The 14,120-nt window shown below is 39.6% G+C and overlaps 1 protein-coding gene across 13 annotated transcripts in view; it reads right to left on the bottom strand.

Annotated features, from left to right (window-relative positions):
• The window catches only part of LOC107225375 (stress-activated protein kinase JNK), a 163,560-nt gene that overhangs the window by 16,976 nt on the left and 132,464 nt on the right, over positions 1 to 14,120 (bottom strand). For 11 of the 13 annotated variants that reach the window (XM_046729785.1, XM_046729787.1, XM_046729786.1 and 8 more), the window contains 2 exons: positions 10,206 to 10,257; positions 2,896 to 2,953 (listed from right to left, as the gene is read on the bottom strand). The gene's annotated coding sequence lies outside the window, so the exon portion shown is untranslated. Of the gene's footprint in view, positions 1 to 2,895; positions 2,954 to 3,054; positions 3,281 to 10,205; positions 10,258 to 14,120 lie in introns of those variants that run through there. The other 2 variants (XM_046729796.1, XM_046729795.1) reach the window with 2 other exon arrangements.

Below are 14,120 nucleotides of genomic sequence, written 5' to 3'. Positions count from 1 at the left end.
CTCGGATTTCAGACAAAAATGCTGTCCACTGCAATACAAAGCGTTCGAAAATAAGAGTCTAGCTACCGTTAACATAGAAGAAACAGAATATTATAGAAGGTAGGAAGGTTTATTCGAGTAGTACGCCAAAGAGTTTATTGCCATTGTTCGACTAGTTCTCAACTGCTGGTATAGTTGTACAACTTTGCAGATTTAGAATCGAAGTTAGTAATCCCGAATTGCTCAATCCCTACTCACCTAACTACTACGGATTACTTGTGCATGAAGACGACGAATACTTGAGACATTGCCACGGTAACTTTCGTCAATTTCCAAGGAGTATAATTATTTAACCGTCGTAAAAAAAAAAAAAAAAATTAATCCTCCTTGCGTAACGTTGCTTCAAATTGCACGATCATGGATAAAGTAAAAGCCTCTTGCGAGCGGCGGAAATGAGTTTTGCCAAGTGTATTTTGAGATTGCGAAAATTTCGAGTACTAAATGCTGAAGTGTAGACATTGCATTGAACTTGCTTGAAGGAGTACCGACAACATCTCCCGGACTGGTTGAAATTGTACGTGTAACGTAATGCGTACGCTTACACGATACGAATGCAATGATCGATTTGAATTTCCGTCAGAATACGGAGATAGTTATTCATCCAGCAAATATCTCTGTCATTTTTGAATGCGACACACGCACTTCAACTAACAACGTAATTACACAGTGGCACGCTGGCCGGCCCCGCGAATAGAATGAGGCAAGTACACGAGCGTATCTCGCTACATTCTCGTATAACGACTTGCGCAACGCACGTGCGCGCATATATACGTGATACTCTGTCACGTTGTTTGAAGCGGCCGGCCGAGGAATTAGACGTCTGCGCTCGCTTAGCTCTCTGCGCTTTAGCATCTTCCTGCGGTTCTTTTTCCTCACCAAATTCCGAGTCAAGTATCGCAAGGCTCGAGACGACCGCCGAGCTTGCAACTTGGTTCTTCGAATCGAGTAGGAGTGAAAATTTGGAACGGTCAAATTTCCGAAATGTTTATTCAGGGGTCGAAAATCATTGAGTCGAAACTCACGATATATATTCACGAAAAATATTCTGCTTCAAAACATCAAAATTCAGAGAAATTTTGCAAAAAAAAAAAAAAAAATTGCTGCTCAATTGCATAAGATATCCGATTAACGTACTTTCAAATACGTCGACAAGTCACGGTTTTCGTCTCTGGTCAACTCTTTGGTACCTACCTATATGAACGTGCGAAGAATATTTCACAATACCAGAAATTAATGTCATATCTTTGTCTACGAAAACTCGAAAAGGCTAGTATTAGAAATAATTTTTGCAGTTAAAAAAAAAAAAAAAAAAAAAAGAAATCAACACCCTAAATCAACGAGTCTTTGGGAATTTCACGATTCGGAGGAACGAGATGCGGCGTAATAAAGGTCAAGCCGAGTTTCGACGACTGCGGGGAATTCGCCCGGCACCCTTAGAATCGTCCGAAACTAACCGACGCGATGTACACCGATGACGCGAAGCCTCTTGAAGTCTCGTTCTTGTATCGTTAGAGCCCTCCTGTGATGTGCGGCCGACGGCGGCGGTGGTCGCGAGCTTTGGTGGCGCCCGATGTGTACGTTGGAGGTGATCCAACGTTGTAGCGGATAGGAATGCGAGCTTTCGACCGGGCACGGACGTCATTCGGACGCCACCGACACCGTGCCAGTTCCCATACATTCGCGCTAACCGGCGGATATGTATTTCGCTTCTAATTGGTAGGACTCGCCGGCTGCATTATATCCTGCCGGTCCCCAGACTAGGAACGGGATCGATTCGATATAATTCAGGAAATGTTTCGACGCGAGCATTCGGAAGTTGAACGATAGAGATTAAAGAAAGGTTGACAAAGTGGCGAGATCCGTTTCACCAGAGTTGAGAAATTAAACTGTACCTAAATTTTGCGAAAATGTGAAAACCGAGTCATTTCGACAGGAGTCATTCATTACTATAGAAAATTTAGAAAAAATATTTAAATAATCAGAGAGCTTTTCACATTTTTATGGGTAATATCTCAGTTCTGTAAGAGTGGCTTAGTTTTCACACTGGATAAATGAAATTCCACTCAACAAAATTTAGGGGACGATGTAAGTTTACAATTTATTGTTAAGAGCATTTCAGTGCGTTAAATATAAGTTGCTCGAGAGAATTAGGTTTTTAGATTCAGTATCAATATTGAAGAATAAATTTTCATCTGCCAAAATCGAGTGCGAACAAACCACTAGATATGCAAATACACCTCGATTTATTAAATGATGACGACTGTATAGCGATGGAATTAATTATACTGCGCCGAGTGTCGTTACTTTCACATGTAATTACTTGTTGGTTGCTGTAATCGTACATCGATGGTAATTGAAAAGCTCGAGTAGATATGAGTATCAACATGAAGTATTTTTTATTTATTGTTGGATCGCATGTAATTAAACCTCGAATGGCATATACATTAATGAATTCAGTAATGGACTATGAAGGAATTTCGGGATGCAGCAGACGATTCATTGTAACGAGTCTTCGAATAGCTTTACAACCGTGATAGGTATCAGGTCAAATGAACCCGCTAGGATCAGTGACGTAGGGTTCGAACGTTCAAGCTTGATTAAAAATTGGCAAGCTTCGCGACGCCAAATCGACCGTGAAGTTGGTGAAACCGTTTAAACGCTTATTGTTGTTGTGCCAAGATCATAAAATCACCAAACACCTCGAAGTGGTGAAATAAATTGGCGTTTCCCGGCCTTTTGGGTTTAGAATACTTCGGTTGATTCAGACCTGCCAAGAGACCACCTCTGCCTTATTCTCATAATGTCACAACAGTTGTACAATTAGCAAATTGACAAAAAAAAAAAAAAAAGACTCACCATAAACTGGCAGCCATTGTGGAAGGTTTGTGAAACAGTTGACTCGCTGGAAAGATATCTGTGAACAAGCAGGTAAAATCGTTTAGTATGTAGATATTTACAGGCACGAGAAACCACGAAATGATATCATAATAGTCGAGGGGAAGATAGACCACCCACGCATAATTATATTTCAGGTATTGACGAAATTCAAGATAATCCGAAGTCTCAAAGTATCAAAAATAAAGACATTCGACACAACGAGCACAAGCGATTTATAGGTTTTTCAAGAATCACTTAAAACCGACTCCCCGTCGATTGATAAAGTGTGAGGTGATGAGTAAATTTTTTTAACAAGTCTTTTGAACAAAGTTCTTCGCGGCGCGTTACAGATCTGCCCAAAGCTCTGGATGCGCCAGAACTAAATGGAAGTCGAGTCTCTTTCGCCCCTGCTTGATTCAGATACATATACATATATATACATACATACACACATATATATATATACACAGCCGCTTCTAAAATTAATATAAATTAGAAGACAGAGTCAGTCGGGTGTTTTACTGCGAGTTAAGAGAAGCGGAAACAGAGAGAGACAGAGAGAGAAAGAGAGAGGGGGTGGGGGAGGGGGGGGGGAGGGGGGGGGGGGAGCTCATGGAATGCTAGCGCAGTTTGCGTAAATTAAGACAAGTCGTCGCCTGGCCAGTTGGTAGCCAATGGACTTTCCTAAACTGAAATAAGTCGCTGCTCTTGGCGATTTCGTATACCAGTCAAAAAAAAAAAAAACCAGGACAAGTAAACTTTTCCCAACGCTAATTTCACTTAAATTTAACATAACGTAACAGCACCCGACGATTGGATAGTCGAAACACTTTGATAACGATATTCACCATGCCGTTTTATATGCGGAAAGGAATCCTAGGTAGTGCCGATGATGCCCACGTGATCCCCTTTGGTTCAATGGCCCAAGTATATTTATGAGGATTCACCGGCAGACACATTATTAGATTTAATTACTTTTTGCTACATGTTCGACGTTGCGAACCGGAAGGTTCTCGTCATTTTTATTCTTCAAAGAGAGCCTACTTTTTTCCCTTTAAGCCCGTATTCTTATACACCAAATAAAGGCCGGATAACGTACAAAGAGTCCGGTCCGTGAAAGCGCGTGATTCCCGATTGAGAACCGAGGTAAGAATCCGTTTGGTGGCGGTTCTGAAGCGAAGCCAGGAGCCTGCTACAAATTTGATAAGGGATGGGTTTCACGACAGCTTTATCCCGAGTCGCTTGCCCGTTACCTCGAAACCCGAATGGGGTCACACGGACTTTTAACGGCAGTTCGATTCGCGTTCGCAACAACAATATCAGGGATTTCGTAGCCTTGCACGTTCCGTTCCGCCGATGGTGTGAGACGCGAAACGCAAACAAACGGTACTGATAACTTATCTGGGATTCTCAAAGCCATTATTCAATCGGGAAACGACAAACACAAAAAGAGAATGTAGAATTTGATTCCGCTTATGCCAACAGTGTGAAAAGCTTTCATTCGTCCTCATTTCGACGGTCTGAAAACTGAATAAAGAGAGAATCGTTCTCTTTCTCATGATTATCAATTGTAATTTTAAACTCTTGTTTTTTTATATTCCGACACGTTTATTCGGGACAAGCAAAACGGAAGATGAGAAAAAAAAAAAAAAAAACAAGGGGCGGAAGCCTTTCACTGCTTTATTAAAGCCGGGCTCGTAACCCTAGTTCGGCATCATCAGCGGAATAAAAGGTCACTGCTGAGCAATTAAGAGTGTCAAGTTACTGCTAATGGCACATCAAAACACCGCTGCGATATCCTGCAGCAGCTCGAGTTGTTTGCTTATATCCAAGTGCACTCAAGAAATACCGCGGCTGTCAGGAAGAGATCAGGCCGGACCGAAAAAAGCTTAACGAAAGACTCAAAGCTCTGTGATCCATCCTTGAAATCCCGCGACTGAATTTTGACTGAAACCTGGTAGCCGAGCACTAAACATGCACTTTCACGGGAATCGTATTGGTTCAATGAAAAATTATCTCACTACATGTGACAATCCAGTCGATCAATATCTTCTGTAACTAGATTGTAAGCAAAAACTGACAAAAGAATGAGTCGATGTAATAAGTATTCATGAGTATAAAAATTCCCCGAGTTCTCCAGGTTTTTCCCTACCTCTTTTACACTAACAATTAGATTCCGAAAGTTTCACCACGGTAATACGCATCTTAATACTCAGAAACGTATAGAAATTCAAGAGAAGACACATTTTCATCATGACACTGAAGTCGCGTTCTGATTAGATTAATCAAAACCTATAAGGAGAAGGAAATTCGCTGATTAACATTTCCGGAACGAAGGTAAGGGTTCGCCTCTGAAATACAGCAAGGCAAGTTTCGAGGATACCACGTGTAGGAGGCCACGTAGTGATCATGACCACAACGATATTTGACGGAGGTGGTTATTGTTCGTATAAACAACCAAAGGTTGGCGGCGGCGTCAGGTGGAGATGAACGCGCGACGGCTGACAATTCTGATATTAAACTTCCTGCCCACTGCATGAATTACACAGGTTTGCTCTGCAGCAGAGCTGCGCGACCAGCGCATGGATTTCCCAGCGGACGAAGAAGACCTGGAAGCTCAGCGCTCAGCCAACAGCAAGCTCTCGACTCGGAAGCACTCGGACATCTGTCACGTAGATATTAGACCCTGGGATGTGAACCTAAATCCATCCAGGCACCTAACGTACCGTACTGGCTGTACCCCATTTTCTCGAATAGCTACTGCTATACCCTCTTCGAAACGGCCCCGGCTTCAATAGACACTTAATATATGGTTAGAGATATTCATGCATTATATCGTATAACCAAAGTGGTTCGAGAGTCGAAACGATACGAGAGAGAATTCCGGGTGATTGTTCGGACTATATTTTTGCCTCCGGTAACGGCAGTTCTATACGTCTTTGCGAAAAATTTATCATACAATGGATTATTCCAGAGGCTCTGCTGTATTATTCGTACACGCGTAGTGGAATGACCGACTGAGCAATGGTTTCATACTCTGCGATAAACCAATAGTTTCGTAGAGAATACCGGTTGGGACCGTAATTTTGCTTTGTGTCATTTTGTCGCAAACGTATCAATTTTGTTTCGCTAAATCATGCTTTTACTACTTTCCACTGAATGAACAGATGCAGACTTTCGTCGAGAAACTAACTCGAAAATTCGACGAGAGACTTTGCTCCAAGAAAAGTACCGTCAAGTATTCGACCATTTTCGTGATCCTAGGAGAAAAATTGTCCATCGATTTTAATGTTACAGCTGAATTTTTGCAATGGAGCATTCTTCCATTCCAGAAAGAGGGAAATTCCTTAGCATACTTAAATAGATGTTAACTTTTTGAAGCTCTAACCAAACGAAGAAAGCCTTCAACAAAGAGGTGATCGTTATAGCCTTCGACGTTACATCCTGGGGTGAGGATTCGATGGATATTTATATCGTCAGTAATCGATGCTGTCTCTAGGATTAACGAGAAGTTTATTTCTGACACACGCTTCGAAATCATCGTAAATCAAATTATTCGTTCCGTATGGATCGTCGACGAGAAGAGTCAAAGCGTTGACTGAAATGTGGGCTGAAAATTTCCCGTGAAGCGGGCTGGTCGAAAAGAGATTCTCGAGGGTAAACTCCTCCCCATTGCTTTAATCATCTACCCTTGATTGAGGGTCCGCTGATAGGTTTGCTTCGATGCTCGCAGATACTCTGTGATTATCAAGCTGCGCATGACGCTTTGGATCACTTTTCAACGATTCTAACTGTCTCCCGACCGCTTCACGTATCAACGGCTAAAATTAACAAACTCGGATGTATAATGACAGGATGATTGGAATGTTTGCTGACAATAAGACTTTTGAAATTGCGGGAATACGATTAGCAATAATGAGCGAAATTCACGGAGTAAGCTAATGACGAACACTTTAACGCTAGGCTCGTCAGAAAAACGCTTCGGAAGGACGACAAAAAAATGTTCAAAGCGATGCCATCACATTACTGTCAATGAGCCTCCACATCGCCGTGAATTAAGCGAAACAAAGACAAGTAGTATTGAAAAACTCGGTTAACTCGCGTCAGCAGATGGCATGACAACTGGAAAGATACATACCTACTTTGGAAGCAAATGATAATTGCATGAAGAACTTTGCGAATTATCATAATCACATTTCAAATACTGAGAAATCGATGTTGGTGTCACTTGAACACGTCATCGGTGATAAAAAAAAAAAGTTCAAATTCTGCTGAGAATTCAGTTTATTTTACTTTCTTCCAGGAAAAAAATGACCGATTGGTAAAAATCGGTTTTTGCATCGAATCTGCTTGCCAAGACTAAGAAAGCGAAATTGACATAAGAATTGAGTCTCCGTGACGCCTCGTAAAATGTGTGGAAAAAAAATTTTGGAATCCGAGGACTTGAAGGTTTGTGGCAGGCACACAGGTTTCCTTATTCTCAAGTCACCATCTCATAGTCAACTGCTTGAAACTGTCACGTCGAGAGTCGCGTGAACGGGAAATACGATGCACGCGTTCGTTAAAAATCCTCCCGTCATCGCTTCAGTCCCTGACAGACGTTCTTCGAGTAGTTCGACGTCGGTTTAGGCTGTAGATTAAAACTTCTCTCGTAATGTACGAGACTGTTGTTGGAATCGTAACGAAGCCTCGCTGCTAACCAGACGACAATTATCCCTGCGTTAACGATGAAATTGATTATTTATCAATTTTAACCGGCGCATGAAACATTTCGTCGAAACTTCCGCGTCTCCAATTTACTCTGTCAAACAACATCTTGAGCGATGTTCTCCGTCAAAGTAACGCATTCTATTCGATAATTATATCATCTGCCGCATCCTCCGTCTGACGGGTGCAGTCAAAGGTATAATTAGCTGACGGAATAATTAGGCAACACGAAATATTTTTAGAGTAGTAAAGGGGATACGGGAAAAAACAACACACCGCAATCACTGTAATTTGAGACGCTAATAGAGTTGCTGTCGAGAAACTAGCTGTTGAAATCAACGGGATAGCAGAACAAAATTGTATCACAGAATTTGGTTCAACGAAATCGTATATCAAGTCAACATTTCGTTGGCAAAATTATCTGAGGCTGAGCCACTACTGGGTACATAAGTTTTAAAAAAAGGATAAAGGTGCTCCTTAACTACTGAACAGCGATTAATATGATATTAATTACTTTAATAAATCATAACATACAATGTTGAAGCGATACTCATTCTAGATTCGGAGGTTTGTTTGAACCCGATGAAAGGGATTTTGCTGAAAATTCGCTGGGACACAATCGCGAAGAGTCTTAGTTAGCACAGTGCGAAGAAGCGTGTAATTCGAATCGGACAAAAGGACGAAAGTGATTCAATTTCCCACTTCAACGCAACTGACCCGGGAAGCTTGGCTTGACCGGTTTGAATTTGATTGTGAAAGGTTTATACAAAATCGTCCCGACTGTTCGTTCACACTCAGCCGGTGGTCATCTAATCTCTCGTCTCCCGTCTTTCGTCTTTCGTCTCTCGCCTCTCGTCTCTCTTCGTTCCGCTCATCTTTTAACCGCAAAACTCTCTCATAAGCCGCGGAGAAACGGGCTACAAATATTTTTAACGACTCTGATACGAGCCAATGAAAGCATTTCGTTCTAAGTCGTCTTCCGCTAAGCCCCGCGAGAGATGAGAAACCGCGGAGACAGAAAAAGATGAAAAAATATGACGAAGAATACAACTTTGACCTACTGCTGCAGATCCTGAAGAATGCCTCTCGGCAGTCAAATATATTCGAGTTTAGGCTATTATTAGGATCAGATATCACGCCCGTCGAGGAATCGTTGTGTTGCTTTTCTAAATCTATCAATTCGAGACTGAACGCCGACACACGCGGGTGTATCCGATACATGCTCGTCAATAACAATCCACATAAAAAATTAAATAAATAGCAAAAAAAAAAAAAAAAAAAAATTAATAAATACAACAATTCGATATAATAACCTCTCGAGACTTGATCGTTTAACCGACATTAGGACAGCTAGCTAATTTAGATATAATTGCCCGGGTGAAATGACAGCGTTGAAAAGCTCTAGACGCTGTAGAACAGTTGATCCAATTAAATTTTTTATACGGACCAAAAAAACACGATCTGAATATTTTACTCAATGACATCGTAGACTTTTTGAATTTAACACAAAATTTAGATTATACATTTGTCTTACTTAAATTATCATTTTCCTGCTAACTATTTGATGTTGAAATTTTTTTTCACGAATTATTTCATCCAACTTTGCGCTACCTTTATGTCCTTATTACATAGTTTTCGGAAAAAAAATTTTATACTTATCAACAAACTGTTGGGAAACACGCGAGGATTAACTAAATTATACCGTAAAACCGGGTTTTAATCGACTTTACGTATTTTGTGGGTAATGATTTAACGTGAAATAAATATGTAAAATAGAATCATAAAGTGGAAGACTCGTATTAGAATGATATACAAATTTCAAACAAAACGATATGATATTTTACGACCGTTCGAAACACATTTCTATGAAGTCGTACGACACGTTAGCTGACATTTATGACACTGCTAATGAGAATGTAAAAGTAGACGCTAGTGGCTGCGGGAGTTGATGGGCATAAAGTATACCAAAGCCGAGGTTCTACGCAGTTATTGTTCAGACTATTAATCATTTTTTTGAGGATAAAAAAGAGTTAGCTTATTACATATATTCGACTATATTCTTGCTGCCAAAATTTTTTAATTTTACCCTAAAATTGGCTGGCGACGACTGATATTGATTGAATTCTTTGAAACATTCGGTGTATGTTACAGCACGTACTTTTTCGGTTTTTTATTTTCTAAACGTAATTAAGTGGTCACTTTTTCTTTACAAATTATTAAACTGTGACCGAAATTGTGATAGCTATGAAATTGAAAATTGACGTATCTATTCGTCGCATCCGAGAGTAGATTTTTAGAATATTTTCACGTTCCTGCACATACATCAGAATATTCTTAATAATTGTGTACGTTCCGAAAAATTACAGTCGTGGTATTTTAGCAACGTATTCAGGGTCTGTGAGCTTGAAAGCTACGGTGAAAGAATTTTGAAAAAACTTCACAGTTTATAACAACAACGACAATGACAGTAATAATAATGATAATGGTACGAACGAACGGTGTGTATAGAGAGAAAATGTAATTTCAAACGGTGTTTACAGGCGAAAATCTTGGATACGTTTGTAAGACTGAAAAATACTCACATGACTGACAGATCCGCCACGCTCGACGTCTTTATTCAGCTAATATCGCCGTCTGAAACAGAAAAAAGAAAAACCACACTAGAGTCGCTGTATGCGTATTCAAGCGCCTTGAACATCTCTGATTGTGAGCCGAAAGAACAGAAATTCATTTCGCGTCTTCTCTGGTTCGTCGAACGATACTCTAATACTGCCCAACAAGAGACGATAAAGGAAGAATTTTTATGATGCTTTGATTAAAAAACCGAAGTAAGCAACGGCTGCTCGGAACTCCTGAAATTCAACATAGATATAGATCGATTACACGCCACGCTGTCCGCTGTTCACGTAAGTACACGTGTGCCTGCTGGGTGTGTCTGAATCTCTAGGTAAAAAATATACCTCATGTTACGTAGAATCACATTACTCTACAGTCGTTAGTTTCAGAGATGCAAAAATTTGTAAATTTGTAAATTTGTGCAAGATCGAGGTTTCTTCTACGCCGTCGGTAAAAATTTTAAGTAACATTTGTATCGGCGAATAACTTATTAGCGATTTGTCCAGTTCGAAGGGCTGACAATGGGATTGAACTTGTGGCTTTGCAAGTGGCTGGTTGCCAGATTGTTACATCCGGATTTTCATCGCAGAACTGGAAGCAAAATTGCAATCCGTGCTTACGTAGGAAATTATCAAGAATTCATCCCTGTAATAAACCACAATTTACGAACAACAGGTGCTGCGCGTTTCGCCGCGTTGCGACAGTTTGGCTGCCCGGTTTTATTAATGAACGCGACGGGATGGAAAGAATTCGGAGGAAAAGTGTGCTCGCGAGGAGAACATCTGGCAGTGAAGAAGGATGATGATGATGAGGAGGAAGAGGAGGAGGAGGAGGAGGAGGAGAAAGGAGAGTAAGCAGAGACGGTTCGGACGCCGTTGGAATTTTGCGTATCTAAAAAATGTCGCCAATGTCAGTGGCAGACGGTCGTTGAGTATTTATAAATCGGAGGAGGAGCGTCCGGGTTGCCAGGAGTTACAGACGGCGGCGAATTTGCAAACACCGGAGATTTGTCGGACGGGACTTTAGGAAGACGCGAAACCATCCAAGTCTATCTTCGCGCACGCTGCAGACGTCCTCGAGTCTCCAACTCTGCTTGCTCTCTTTCTCTCACTTCGATTCCCTCTCTTTTGCTCCGAGATGGACAAGAAATATGAGAATGATGATATTTTAAAAAGAATTCTAAGAAATCGGATGCACGCTGTTATGTTAAAGAGCCCAGACGGTTTTTCGATAGACATATATGGACTAAAGGTGCTTTCAAGAGTTTAACGGTGCAGGTAAAGTGCTTCTGTAATGATCATCGGGCTATTATAGCGAGAGAATATTCTAAAGTTGGCAAATTTTTTTTTCCTACATCACTTGCTATTCGTGTATGTTTAAATCAACGATCGCATTAGCGAAAAAAATTAAACCTTCAAGATATTAGATTCACAACATTTTTTCATCTTTCTAAACCGAATGAAAGTACATACATTAAGGTTATTAATAAGATTCTTGATGCGTTGTATTGATAGGATGCCAAAAAATTGTTTTTGGCGAAGGCTGGACAAACAATAAAAAAAAAAAAAACCAACCGTAATAATAATAACAGCACAATAATAAATTCATTTTATTATTTTAAGTTAGTGGCTGATGTGATACGATTGATAAAAGACTACCTGGCTTGGTTGATATACTAAATTGTTCGAATAATTTAGTATAAATTATCTAATGCAAAAAATATGGTATTCTCTGAGCTTGCAATTCCTCTAAAATATACCTCAAACTGTATAAACAAAATATGTGTAGCATAACTTATTGTACGAAATATCTGTTGAAGATAGAAGCAACAAAAACAAAAAAGATTTTAAATCGAATAACGACCGAGAAAGAAGCATTCGGTAATTCAGTATATAAAGAAATTTTGCGTCTTTCCAAGTATAAATATCCGAGTTGCATTTTCAAAATTACAACTTTGTCGAGTGGATGAAATCGGGTTGAAAAAAAAAAAAAAATTAAGATGCACAGTGATGGAAAATTTGGCTGTCGTAAATTTACTCTTGATCGCAATTTTATATTTTTTCTACGCGGTAAAACTTCAAATATTCATATGGAATGACGATCTTATCGAAAGACAGAGATCCTCAATAGGTGCTGAACAGATCACAGACCCGATTGTGATCCGCTGTATTAAATATACATATATAATAGGGTGTTTCGAAATAAAAACAATTTCGTTCTTCCAACGGGCCACACCTGAAATAGTTAGTTTAGGTAGAAACAAAAATTCTGGCGAAAGATGAGCATTGTCGGTTGAGTGGAAGATCGGGCACATTTGATTTTTAATCTTTTCTTCCTTTTTATCAAATTTATGATGGATAATTGTTGGTAAATTTTTTTTTCATGTTTACAGCTGCCAGCGAATCAGTTTGTGTCTTAAATACGATGCTCCTGGAACTCTTTAGTTGATATTTAACAGGGACGTCTAACTGGTTTTCTGATTATTATTCAATTAAGATACATGAAAAACATTTTCTCACTCAGATTTCAATATTTTATTCAATATTTACACATTTCCTATTACGATGGGTCCCTATTAAATATATATTATATATAATTTTTTTTTTGTGTATACATATATATACGTATACAGAAAAGCAAAATTACAACGTGAGAAAATGATAAAAAAAATAAATAACGAATTTGGTGGACGAGCGTGAAATGTTGAAGAGTGCAAACCAGGGATAGATTGAGGTATGTTTGCGTTGGCGGACGCACAAAGGACACCGCCGGCCGTCGCGAAGCAGTCGGATGGAGAAAGACGACGCGTGCCTGAGTCGTGTTACTTTTAAATGCTCTGTTTTCATTCCAGGCCTGTAAAGTTATGCAAGCGACGGGTGTCGTTGCCAGTGTCCGAGACCTAAGGACGACATCGACACCGGCTAAACTATTTGTGGTTAAGGAATGCCGTTGATTGGACTGAAATAATACATCTCGTCTAGCCGCTGACCTACGCGGCTGATTCGCGTCAACTTTATCATTTTTATTCATAGAGATTATACGTCATCCGTAAAGAGCGGAGACCGCGATACAAGATTACAATAATTCTCTAGCGTTCTACGATGCAGGGTTTAATTTGGCTCGTTTAATAGTCGCTGATTTTCGTCTCGAAATATAACGATACTCTTCCCTGGCGTGAGATATATTCGGTAGCTATGTATTATATTTAATTATAAGTTAAAGTTGAATAATTGAGAAAAGCTGATTCTCATTAATGATGGGATTATTTCGTACCAATTTTAGAACTCAATTTCTCGGATCAGCGACACCCAGTTTTCGATTGCTACATTTTTACAAACTCCTCTTACAATCAGTTTATTCGTGATCGGTAATTAACGTCAGTTACGCATATCGATGAATGTGGCAGCATTTTAAATGAATCAGAAATTGTCGGTATTCGTAATAAAAATGGCAGAAAAAACGAGCTTTTATAAGGAACAAGTATACGGATATTCGTACCCTTTCCTTTAACATTGGCCACGCCATCGTCAATATTTAACATTAAACAAAAGGAAGTGGTTAACAGACAATATCGACAAATGATCTCTGTGTTGACGTTGATTTGTACGGTACGTTGTAATCGTCGACGAGGAATAAATATGCGTGCAATATTGCAACTCTAAAAACATTCAACTTCCTTTATCTTTCTTTTTCTTTTTTTTTTTTTTTTTGTTTTTTAAGGAGACAAAAATGATTATTTTTCGTTCTTACATCACGATTAGAAAATGTGAAGTTTTGATATTTGAGTTAACAAAAATATTTAACCCAACACCCGTTATCTTGCAAGTAATTTGGGGGAAAAAATCCCTAACGAATTGAATCTGAATTGTAACCGCAACGAA

This window comes from Neodiprion lecontei, chromosome 1 (assembly GCF_021901455.1).
Source record: "Neodiprion lecontei isolate iyNeoLeco1 chromosome 1, iyNeoLeco1.1, whole genome shotgun sequence".
Lineage (NCBI taxonomy): Eukaryota > Metazoa > Arthropoda > Insecta > Hymenoptera > Diprionidae > Neodiprion > Neodiprion lecontei.
The sequence above is the reverse complement of the archived record's forward strand: the minus strand, read 5'-3'. Positions and strand labels throughout refer to the sequence as shown.